A 12,711-nucleotide genomic window follows, 5' to 3' on the forward strand; every position below is an offset into this window, starting at 1 on the left:
GTATTCCATAAACAAGCACGCAGCACAAGCATATACAACAATTCACAAATAAATGAATACACAACAATTCACAAGCATATATCATCAGAAATGGTCATAATATTAGAATAAACAAATGAATGAATAAACTGCAGGCGACATCAAACAAACGAAACAATTCTCCGCCTCTTCTTAAAACTGTACAATCCCTCTTAGCTAGCAGCTTGAGCTCTTCTTAGTCTAGCATGTGCTCTTCATTCCTCGATTGCATCTACATGCACATCTTTTTACCACCTGGCCTGGCTGGCTCGGTATGAATTATTATGATGCAAACGGCTTCGCCTGCAACTATAATATCGATTCAAACACCGCCCTCATGGAATAAAGTGAAAAAAATACTGACAATCTAACAAGCTAATACTAGATCAAAGAGCTACATATCCTCACTTGAGAAAACAGAAAGAGCTACATATCTTCCCTTGAGAAAACACAAAGAGATGCATGTGCCAAGGTTCAACAGTCAGATCTGTCTCAAACAATCAGATCTGTCTCAAAGGTATGAATGAATACATCCCTCGCTTTAATTTCACTAAAGACTAATGCATAACACCCGGTAATTTGTGGTGGATAGCTGCAATTTCTCAGATTCTCCCTTACAATTTGTGGTGACTCACACATTACATCAACTCTAGTAAGTTCTAAAATGTTGTCCAAGGTACACATTGTTTCACATATGCTGCAGCATACAAAACAATGTTTTAGATGTAACATCGCACAAAGACATGAGCAGTAAACAGTTAACAAACCTTGGATTTTGGTTCCTCATGCAAAAATGACCAAGGTCCTGTCTTCCATAGCCACCTGAGATTTGTCCGGTGGTTACAGTAAGATGAGAACATAAAAGAGCATCCATCACATCGATGTAAAAAATAATTTGCTCATATATGAAAACAGCCATCACCATCAATTTCTGCTTGGGCTTTAATCAACACTATCGATGTATAGTTCAACATACCAGTAATTTGCTCGATATACCAATGCCGGTATACTTCGGTTAGAATCTGGCCTGTGTGGCCTCTAATCACACTATTGTTGTGGAAATGTATTAACACCACTATATCCATTACATATTTCTCCCAACAAGAAAATTATATAACCAACGCATATCTCTACTCTTATAAAAAAACCGAGTTGGTGATGATGATGTGCCTGCCATCCTGCAATATAGACCATCCGATCTATATCTGACGGATAGAAAGCAAACTATGGCAATTTTACAAAAAGATACCCGCAACCCTCTCCATATTTGCAGATAAGGCCTTCCCTCATTCATCTTTGTCTCCCACAAGATAAACAACTCGTATAAATGCATCTTGATGTTCCCTGCAACGCATGGGCCTCTTGCTAGTTGTTTAGTGGAAAGTACAGTGGTAGTATAGCATATTGTTCCACCAAAGACCACCCCAAAAACCAAAGGCTAACTTACCGAAAAAATGGAGGCCGCATAGCAAGTTGACTCACTAGTATTCGATAGCTATCATTAGAAATTTGATAGTTGAACTACATGCATTCAAATGCAATATACTAACAAAAACACACAAACAAATCAGAGAGAGCAGTTTCATAATGGCTGTGAGTACAGAGCATCTCTACTCCTAATGGACGAATTGGTTGAATAGTCCCCCCCACTTTTAACCGGTTTATTTTCAACCGGTTTATTTTCAACCGGTTTTTCTTCGTCCCACATCCCAGCACCCTTCGCATTAAAAACCAAATCAATTTCCATAACCCTTCCTTTTGTTTTTCCATCTTGGCAATTGTATTTCCTCATTACGAATGATTCTTTCCTTCTTGGAATGAAGATCTCCGTCTTACAGATTTTCTAACAATCAAGCGTGGTTGTGGGCCACGCTTCCCAAAATCACAAAAAAGTTATGGCAAAAATCTTAACTTTTCTTATCCCACCATATGTTTTTTGTTAATCTCTACTCCTAATGGACGAATTGGTTGAATAGTCCCCCCCACTTTCAACCGGTTTATTTTCAACCGGTTTATTTTCAACCGGTTTTTCTTCGTCCCACATCCCAGCACCCTTTGCATTAAAAACCAAATCAATTTCCATAACCCTTCCTTTTGTTTTTCCATCTTGGCAATTGTATTTCCTCATTACGAATGATTCTTTCCTTCTTGGAATGAAGATCTCCGTCTTACAGATTTTCTAACAATCAAGCGTGGTTGTGGGCCACGCTTCCCAAAATCACAAAAAAGTTATGGCAAAAATCTTAACTTTCCTTATCCCACCATATGTTTTTTGTTAAAAGGTGGAAAGTAAATTACCGCACCGTAAATTATTCCATCAGTCCATCGTATCTTCTCGTCTCCTCTGATTGCCAGCCATCTATAGATACCCCCCATAGATCACCATTCACGATCACGAAGTAATTAACGGCTGCGACGGCAAGCGATCGAGGTACAAGGGTTCAGCAACGACAAGGCAGGCCACACCAGCAAGGCAGGCTGGGAGCATGTACCATGGCGGAGAGCATGGCCGCTTCAAGGACCAGGCTTCATTCAAGGCATGATTCTTGCTTATATTCCTGTAATATCAATACGTAGTAGTACAGATTCGTATTCCTATACTACTGTATGCAAGTACGTGGATCTATCCATGTGTGCATGTTTGGTTAATTAATCGATTACTATCATCTTCAATGAAGATTCAGGTGTTGCATGTTTGCTCGAAAGAAAATTAATTAGTGATTGGTTTGGTACCTATGATTGTGAAGACTATTGTGGGATCACCATAATTCGAGTTTTACATTCTACTTATTTGGTTAACTTTTACTAAAATTGAATACTATTTTCTGTACAATTCTTAAACTTATCTGTTGTGTATTATGTACAGCTCACTGGCTTCTCAAGATGAAGCGCAAGGCTCATCTGTGATATGGAAAGGTTCACTGGCTTCTCAAGATGGAGCGTCTGAATCTCAAGTCACTCCAGCGTCTGAATCTCAAGTCTTACTCCTAATATTTCAGAAGCTCTCAAGTGTACGCAAGATTAGTCTCATGCGGATCTATTAGGTACTCAATATTTGCACTTGCCTCTTATTTTTATTGTGCAAATACCTTGTTATTTATATAATAATTGTTGGTTAGACATTAGGTGATTGGAATTCCACTCGCTTTGCAGAATTTCAGAGTGTTCTAGAGGATGATGAAGAACAAATGGTAAAAAAAATTACAACCTTGTTGTTTGCACTTCAGATATTTTTCACTTAAATTGTAAGATTCTCTGTGTAATTAATTAAATCATGTTCTTTTGGTCTATAACGCGTGTAGGACGAACCTACTTCAGTCATCACTCGAGAATGAAGACCTGGAGCTACTGGTTGGCGGTTGTGTGGACAGTGCACTTTTTATTTACTAAAATCATGTTCGAAGACTTGGAGCTGTACTTTATTTTAAATAATTTTCAGTTGCTATTTGCCCCTTGGTTACACATGTAAACGTGTTATTTACTATGGTCAGGCTACCATTTTTGCAAACATAGTCATGCTATTTATATGTGGTTGTGATTGTGAGCTTGTCAACTGTGAATTAAAATCATTGTTTTATGTTTATTTGCCATTATTGAGGGTATAATATCGCATATTGTCGAGTTGCCCTATGGGTACCTGGTGGGTTTGGGTATGGATGGGATTTCGGGCCCGTGGGCATGGTATGGGTGACGTTTTGTGCCTGTGAGGTACATGGTCATGGGTGAGGTTATGGTTGCCTGGCCGGGGATAGTGGATTCGGCTACGGTGAGCATGGCAACGGCTAGATTGTCCCGACAGGCAAGTCAACGTTAGACGGCCGGATCCCAAGATGAAGGTATGTGTGCTTTCTTGCTAATGTGTGTTTGTTTGATGTGCTTGCTGCCATGGTTGAGATCCATCTGTGTTGACATCAGCTTTCTCGCGACGGCGTGGTCCACGCACTCGACCACAACGACAACTCGGCGGTGGACACACCGAGGATGATGTACGTGCTCATGTAGGGTGGCCTCCTGCTGGTCCACGACGTTCTTTCCGGGTGGTGGCGCACCTGATGTCATCCACATCGTCTCGCAGAGGGCCGCATCCACCTGGACGATGACGCTGCCGGAGCACGGCGTCTGCCCGAACGATGACATATAACAGAAGATAGGTAAAATGTATTTAAATTTAATGTACAGAGTCGCAAAACTAGCATAGAGAGTTGACAATTCTGTTTTCCACTACTTATGTTATTTTCATTGGACCTTAAGCGGCACTCATCGGCTGCACTCATCGGCTGTTGTTGTGTGTCTGCCTGCCTGGCAAGATTTCACCTATTTTTTTGACCTACTGGTGACTTATTTGAAACCTAAGAAAGAATTATTTTACATGTTAGATTATTCTTATATCCTCGAAGTCATAAAATGCGTTGAGATAATGAAATAATGCGATAGAAGTAATTTGACCGGAAATAAATTATTTACCATAAAAAAAGGAAGTGAAAAATCATATGAAGGATTATCAAGATTTGAAACAAAATATAGTTTCGTAGAGAGTAATTTACACCTATGGAAGTGAAATGTATGATATCTCTACTTTTAAATGGGACTTTGTTCCATCGCCTCCCCTCATTCTCGGTTTTTTCCACCTCACGTTCCCGTCCCCTCTTTGGTTTCCTGTTGGTTTTTGGTATCCCCAACCGACGTGGCACAAAATAAAAACCAACATAAATATAGTAAATTGGAATAATCTACACGAAATCGATACTTTTCCATAACCGTGTCTTGCATTAACTCAATCATATCAAATCAATCTTACCAGAATTTTAACTGAATCAAAACTTTTCTTACCTTCTCTTACCATGATATAATCAAATTAAATGTTATCAAAATCTAGAATATGGTGGATGTAAGGTATATGTCGGACAAGATTGATATTGAACCAATAGAATATCTATGCCCCCGTTGCAATGCATGGGGTCCAGGCATGGCACATCGCTCGCATTGCAACTGGCTTGTCTCCGAACTCCCCAAAGTAGGAGAGGGACCAGGAGACGGCGCCAAAATGGGAGGTGCAACATAGGTGTGTTGGATTCATTTTCGTGCCCACTAAAGGTTTTCCTCGTGCAAGTAGAGGCACCATAGCCCTCGCCCATTGCTGGAGACGATGTTAGTGGATCGATGGTTGTAGGGAACAACGTTACGATGAGATGCAATAGGAGAGAGGTGGGGGAGAGAGAAAAAGGTGACAGTGATATGATGCAAGGGGGGCAATGATTGGAATGACTAAGGGTGTGGGCAATAGACACTGAATTCGTATTCGGATAAAATTCCTAAACATATAGTTTTTTGTTGTATAATGCGTTGGTCAACTTGATGATCTAGGAACCTGTGGATGCCCCATGCACCCGTCTAGAGGGAGTAGTCATCTTTTCCTCTTGCATTTGTTAATTCAGGGATTCACTTCAATATACGCACATTAGACTTATTTTTCCAAACACGACAACTTTGCTACTCCATTGAATAACATACCATGTGTTGGTATTCATCGTTATAAATAACACAAAGAAATTTTTGTTCATCACTAATCTGTATCAATATGTGTTGTGTTCTCTCTCAAAGAAGTGAACTCTGGAAACCCTCCTCATTCTGAACAATGAAAATTCTGAGGTTGAAAGTACAAACTTGATACAACATGAAAGACATGGAGAAAAAATGGCCGTATTTGGAGCCGGATGGAAACATGGGCGGATTTGGAGTAGGGTGACGATGGAGTAGACTGGTGTTGCAATGACCAAAAGAGCTGAAGTGAAGGAATAGATGGAATGACAATGATGCAACCTTGTCATGTGATTCTTGTATGTATATTTGAGGTCCATAGGAAAATAAGTATTAGTGAGATAAAGTGACGGAGATGCATCTTAGGTGGAGATGAAAGCAGAGCCCAGTTAAACAGAGCATTATTAGTTTGTGAATGAACATGTGGTGGAATAATGTTCTCATGATCATATGCCACATTTTCTTGTGATTTGTACTAAGGTGAGGTGCCTTGTATCTCATCCTTTTTTATCATGTTCCATGTTGCATGACATACGTAGTAGACATAGAAGCCACATGCAGTGTCAAGGGGCAATAGATTGAGAGGATGGTTGATGTATGGACAAAGAGGGCTAGGGAGAACAACTTCAACAGAAACGAGAGGCTAGAGGGGTGCATTGCGTTTGTTGGAATAGAGAGAAGATACTTGTGTTTGTGTTGTGGTTGAACATTGCGTGCAATGTTTTCATTCGGGGAGAGAAATATGAGCATCGTTTATAAATTTAATTTTTGGCCTGTGGCAACGCACGGGCAGTCTACTAGTCACATTATATATCCAGTTACGCAAAAGTAGACATATTACCGTAGTGTCATATATGCATGTATGCTTTGCACAGGTGTAATGTAACAGAACAACAAAAAAGAAGCATAATCACCTCAGGGTGCCTGCAGCCATGCGCAGTCCCATGAGTGTTGTCAAACCAGCCCAAACTCCGGCCAGTCCAAACACACGTGGAGCATATAACAAGACCAACGATGATATCACCCCAACCACAATCTATGTAATCCAGACAAAATCAGGAAATCCATGACCAATAGGAAGAAAGAACATCTATACATGAAGCTGGTCGGAACTGGTTCCCGTACCGTAGCTTGAGCGACATAGTCAAAATCTGAGACGCCGTAATGGAGACCATCAAAGATGAATGCCAAGGCATTAACCGGTTGACTGGCACAGACAAACTGAAATGAAAAGATTCAGAATAAGGCTAGATATGGTGTACCGTGTACGTACCAATTAACTGATAAAGTAGAGTAAATTGCTGAAAGCCACCACATTTGTGGCACGAATACTGCAAAACCACCACTTTTGTCGAAAATTTCAAAAAACCACCACTTCCTCGGCAAGTGAGTAACAAAAAGCACTAAACGTGCTGTGAGCCGCGACTAAGTGAAAACTGACATGCCTGGCCCACATGTCAGGCTGACTTGGCAAAGAATAAACAGTAGAGAGATGACTAGGCTCTGGCATTTCGTCGAGTACTTCGTGTGCACGCACAACACCTACTCCGTCGGTCCAGCTCTTCTCCGGCGATGCTGCCCCTCCGTCTGCACCCCGACGAGCTCCGCCCCTCCTCTGCGCGCGGTGAGCCTCGACGCCGCCACTCGCCCACGCCATGGCCGCCCACCAAGACCCGCTGGTCGAAGCCGGGCACGGCAGCTCGTGCCCTCCTCCGGCAGTGCCGTGCACCGCCTCCCTGCAGCGTCACGTGGTGGCGGATCGATTGTTGCAGGCAGAAAACAGACGCAGAAGCAAGCGGATCGAACGAATCGGGAGCCGCGGCGTCGACCTGCTGCTGGCCAGGGTAGATCGATTCGTCCGCGTACGGCCATGCTGCGGGCGACTCTGGCGGCAGGCTCCCGCCTCCCCATCGACCTCCCCCGCCTCCCTACTCTCGGGATCCGGATGTTCCCCACATCGTCGGAGTCCAAGTCACCGCCGCTCGAGGAGCCGTCCTGCGCGACACCATCTCGCGCGAGGAGATGCTCCGCCCGAGCCGCTCGCCAGCATCTCGCAGTTGGGTACGGTCGCGTCCGCCGCCGCCAGTCGTCGAGGAGCGCCCCCTAGCTCCGCCGTCCTGCAGCAGCATCGAGCTCAAGCCGCCGGCGGATAGGAAGAGGGAGAGAGGGAAGAGAGATGTGAGGAGGAAGACGGAGGTGTGGGGTTGACATGTGGGCCCTTTGCCACGTCAGCATATTATCCATCTAGGCATGCCAAATTAGCCTGACATGTGGGGCCAACACATCAGTTCCGCTGTTAGACGCGTCTCAGTTTCAAATTAGTGCGATTTGTTACTCACTTGCCGCAGAGTCGGTGGTTTTTTGTGATTTTTGACAAAAACGGTGGTTTTGGAGTACTCTAGCCACAAATGTGGTGGCTTTGAGCAATTTACTCGATAAAGTAGGAAGACGTACCAATGCACAGGAGCTTACGACCGTTAGGACTTGAGGGTCATTAGTAAATAGCCTTGCTATACTGCCAAATGAGATATACAGGCCAACTGCAAAGCTAACCCGCTAGCTAGTCCTATCTGCAATGGTCAATAATAGGTGTTTTCTATCAACAGAAGAGACAGCAATTGCATCCCCAAGAATATAAATGGGCGAACTGTATCAATGCAAATAAATTGAAGAGGAGAAGTATGTACCACCTGCAGAGAAAACATCGCAACCTTCTGGACCCTTTTGTAGTCCAGTATTGCATAAGAGCTTGCAATCAGAGCCTAAGAAATGCAAGCAAAGTTAGCCTGCACTTATGGAACAGATAAATCATGACAAGTTTAATAGTTCAAATTATGATGATGCATTTAGTAGTATGTCGTGTAAGGTTCTGTACAAATTTTGGTACAGAACGACAGCTGTAAAAGGAAGCTGATCTAACAGTAGAGATGATTTCTATGGCTGGAAATACATACCTGGGCAGAAACTGCTAAAGCGTCTGCAAGCAGAGATACAGCAAGCCATACTTGCAAACAAATTTGATGAGCAGCCATAGCTGTTGGGCCTTGTCGAGCAGCCATTGATGTACCGATGGTCATAGTTAACAGAATTGAGAGTGTTCTTCCCAATAGCATGCCACCTTAGCATTTCAAGAAAACAGACATATATTGAAAAATTAAGGCTGCAGGTGAACAGAGAAACAAAGGGAAGAAAAAGAAAACAGAGAAAAATAGCACAGGTGCATTAGTGCAAGCAATCTCTAAATAATATCGGCGTAACAAGGACAAAAAGATCTATGATTGCCCATTGCCCAGCGGTTAGATAATGTATCATGAGAAGATACAGTACGAGAGCTTTATCAATAACAAGTTGGCCTTCTTATCTGACAAACATACCGGATCAGTGACTATATCTTCTTTCTTTTGAATTGTCAGGAGTATTATGTACTTTGACTAGAGCTGGGCCCAACTAAATGAAAAATGAAGCCATAAACATAAATTTCGGGAGGACAAACTTCTATAGAAGGACCAAAATAGCCTGCATGTTTTGCCTAAGGAAAACTTAGAATTCACTGAAAAAAATCAGATTGCTGTAAACTGCACTCTGAATATACAAAATCCGTACTCTGAAGGCCAACAGAAACATATCTGAAGAACTTTTACAGTAGCCTACACCATGAGTCCACAACTGACCAATGAACAAGTAGGACAATAGCAGCATAGACTCACCGGATTTTAAATATCCACCAAACTCTAACTGGTCCATCCTTGGAGGAAGCAGAACAACTCTTTTACTTAGAGACCACATAAGCAAAATGGCAATAATGTACCTGCATCGTAAACCATATAAGAGGTGAGGTTCCCAACAGCTCTAACTGGTCCATCCTATTTTTTTCCAATTAAAACTACAAAAAAAGATGAGGCACCCAACAGCCCAGTATTATGAGTACTACACTTCATGTTTTGATAGTAAATCTGACATGTGTAATCATATAACTAATAAACTGCATGCCACAATATCAATAGGTCTGCTAACAGCCAATAATCTCATAGTAGTGCATATGTTTGTCGCAATTTAATTGTATCCAGATAATGAAAAAAAGGTAAGTTGCAAGTTTAACAGCAAGTGTTATTTCCTTTGGTTATTTCAGCAACATATATGAACCAAACTGGGAGAGACATTTGCTGGTATATGTCGAATTGACTTCCATAATTCTCTTGAACTCGGATTACACCAAGCTAATAGAAAACTTACTGGGATGCGACTGTAGAAATTGCGGCTCCTGTTATACCGAGCTTAAAACCATATATAAGCAAAGGAAGAAGGACTACAGCGGAAACATTCCCCAAACCTACAGGTGTTTTAAAGAATCAGTAAGTCTGCAAAAAAGGAGACCTTTTTACATCAGATAACTGTATGGAACGCTTCTAATTCAAACGCTTACAAACAACATTAATACGCAAATGCATGAATGGTAAACTATTCATGGTCTTTGGCATGGGAAAATAAAACATAAACACAAAAAAATGCAGTACTGGCATGTTACTGCAAAATGTTTCCTAGGGATATAAGAGGAAAACATCATCAAATTAGGCGGGACACCACCATTATCTGCATCAAAATGTACCTTTTGCACTCACAACTGGTGAGAACACAATGCTAATAATAAGCAAACGATGAGGTAGTTACCTATAAAAAGTACGGGAGTCTTGGTATCCTTGAATCCACGAAAGATACCCCGCACTGCTAACATAATCACATTTGCAAGTGCTCCTAAGGCTCTCAGCGAAAGAAAGAGCCGCGCAGAAGCATACATCGGAGAGGCCTGTGTAAGAACTAAACTTAGACTTTCTGCTAACAAGCAGAAGTGAAATTCACTGTTCTGAATCCAGTTAAGGGTGCATTGCTCATAATGCGCATAAAGGAGAGAAAGAAAAACGCATAAATGGTAACAGGCACCATCATGATATAGACATACATACAGTTGACACGCCCATTAGTTTAAGAAACAGTCCCTATCCTAGGAACAATGCCAATGCTTCAATTGTACCAATGGCAGCAGCTAGAACCAAAGCCGATGACACAGATGGCAGCTCCAGTTTGCCTGCAACGCAGAGAGGAGAGTCAAGTTCCATTGTCTGAACAAAGCAAAGTTGCACACAAAACTAATTTTTTTATTGAGTAGATGATCCTGTTACCTGAACTAGAATGCTTGCTAGCGTTCTTGGAAATGTCCTCTACCACAAATGAGGTTGCTATGCTCAACAACGGGACGTTGAAAATCTTGGACAGGATGTTAAAAATAGCAACACCAATGCCAGCCGATGCTAGCTCCAGAGCACCTTCAGAACATAATGCCAAAACTGAGACAGAGAATAACTAACAACTTGCTTTCATGCAGCAGGAATGTCTACAAGATGAGGTAATACCAATCTGAATGTCATAGTCATTATTTCACTGACAAGAAGTAGAAGAGCCTTGAGCTGATAAATAAAGGTTTTAGCACTTTATTGTTAAACTGACATGATATTGTGATGCGCAACATTGGTTAAAGAATATGCTGTTCAAGTAACCATGCAGGATAACATGTGTTAATCTGCTATGCCAGCAAATAAACAAGTTGAAGCAATTGAGTTAAAGGTACTGTACTGTATGGGGCTCACAACGGCATACAACACAACCGTAATGTTAGAAACACTAAATAGCATATAAGGAACATGACTGCACGAGTGACATTGATGATCGGCGGTCTGGTTACAGTGTTTTTGCTCAGAACACACGACCCACTCTCCAACGAGACGAGTTACTGATAAATACAGGACGAGAGATGAACAGACTTAAGAAATGAAGTCGGAGAGGATATAGCAGCACGACATAAAAGAAAGGAGGAGGTGTGTACCTAATTTTCTGATGTATGCTGTCTCCATGAGTTGCGCCATGGGGTAGATGGCCTGGCCTAAGACTGCAGGCAGGGCAAGAAGAATGAGGTCGATGCTGACAGCCCAGGATAAAGGCAGCTGCTGCATATTTGTTGGATTGTTGTTGTTATGTTAGATAGACGAAAAGGCAGAAACATAGTACATTGCTTATGATGCAGAAAGAAAATGTAAAGATTAACAATAATGTACTAGTGTAGAGAAGTAAGGAAGGAAGGAAGGAAACTGGACAGTGGGCTGCAACTAACTAGAACTAGATGATGATGTCCAGTTAGTTAGTTCCTTTGAGCATAATAATCAATCAACCAGTCAACTAACTGGCAGAAGCATATTGCAACATAGATTTGGGTTAGCTCGCTCGTTCTACAATTAGGTGGTCTGGGCGTGGTCCGTCCCTCAGGGTGACGGTTAGCGTAATTAGCGCTGTGGCGATCGGGAGGCGATCGGATCTCATCGCAGGTGCTGGTTGTCGTTGGTGTCCTGGCCGCCGGCGCCCGGGGTCCTCGTGGAGCCTAGGAATCCAGCAGCAGTCTCGATCTCGCCTTCCTAACCTAGCCCCTTCGCCCTTCACCGAAACCAATCCCCAGACCCATCCACATAAGCCTTCCGTGTGGGCTAGGGCGCACGGTCATACAAACACCGGTTACCCTAGGTTTGGATCCTGAGTCGGCTAGGTGTTTCTGTTGGCATGGAGGCTGTTGAAGGATTGATGAAGGGCTTGAGGTTGACGGCGGCTGAGAGAAAAGGGTTGAGGATTGGAGAGAAGGAAAAGGAGAAGGTGTTTGATTGGGCACCAAAAGAACCACAGGCAGTTGGGAAGTTGTTTTCGGAGAAGCTTGCACATGCAGGGGTGGTAGGGAACATGTTGGGCAGAATTTGGTGTCCGATTAAGGGTGTAGGATGCAAGGAGCATGAGGAGAATATCTTCCTGTTTAATTTCAGGCAGCCAGCAGGGTGGAGGAGGGCTCTGGAGGAAGGACCTTGGTGGTTTGATAAGGAACTTTTAGTGATGGAAGAGTACGATCCGGAGAAGACGGTGGAGGAGTATGACTTCAACTTGATTCCTATATGGATTCGAGTCTTCGGCCTGCCTCTAGGGTCCATGAACAGAGGTATGGGAGAACTGATAGGAAGCGATTTCCATGAAGTACTGGATGTCGACGTGGGTCATGATGGAAGGGCGGTGGGGAAATTTTTGCGCATCAAGGTGAAGCTGGACATCAATGAGCCGCTTATGAGA

General features: G+C 42.7%; 1 pseudogene; it reads right to left on the reverse strand.

The window, feature by feature from the left end:
* Positions 1 to 300: 300 nt before the first annotated feature.
* LOC123090284 (protein DETOXIFICATION 45, chloroplastic-like) lies at positions 301 to 11,561 on the reverse strand (annotated as a pseudogene).
* Positions 11,562 to 12,711: the final 1,150 nt, after the last annotated feature.

The sequence above is a fragment of the Triticum aestivum genome, chromosome 4B (assembly GCF_018294505.1).
Source record: "Triticum aestivum cultivar Chinese Spring chromosome 4B, IWGSC CS RefSeq v2.1, whole genome shotgun sequence".
Lineage (NCBI taxonomy): Eukaryota > Viridiplantae > Streptophyta > Magnoliopsida > Poales > Poaceae > Triticum > Triticum aestivum.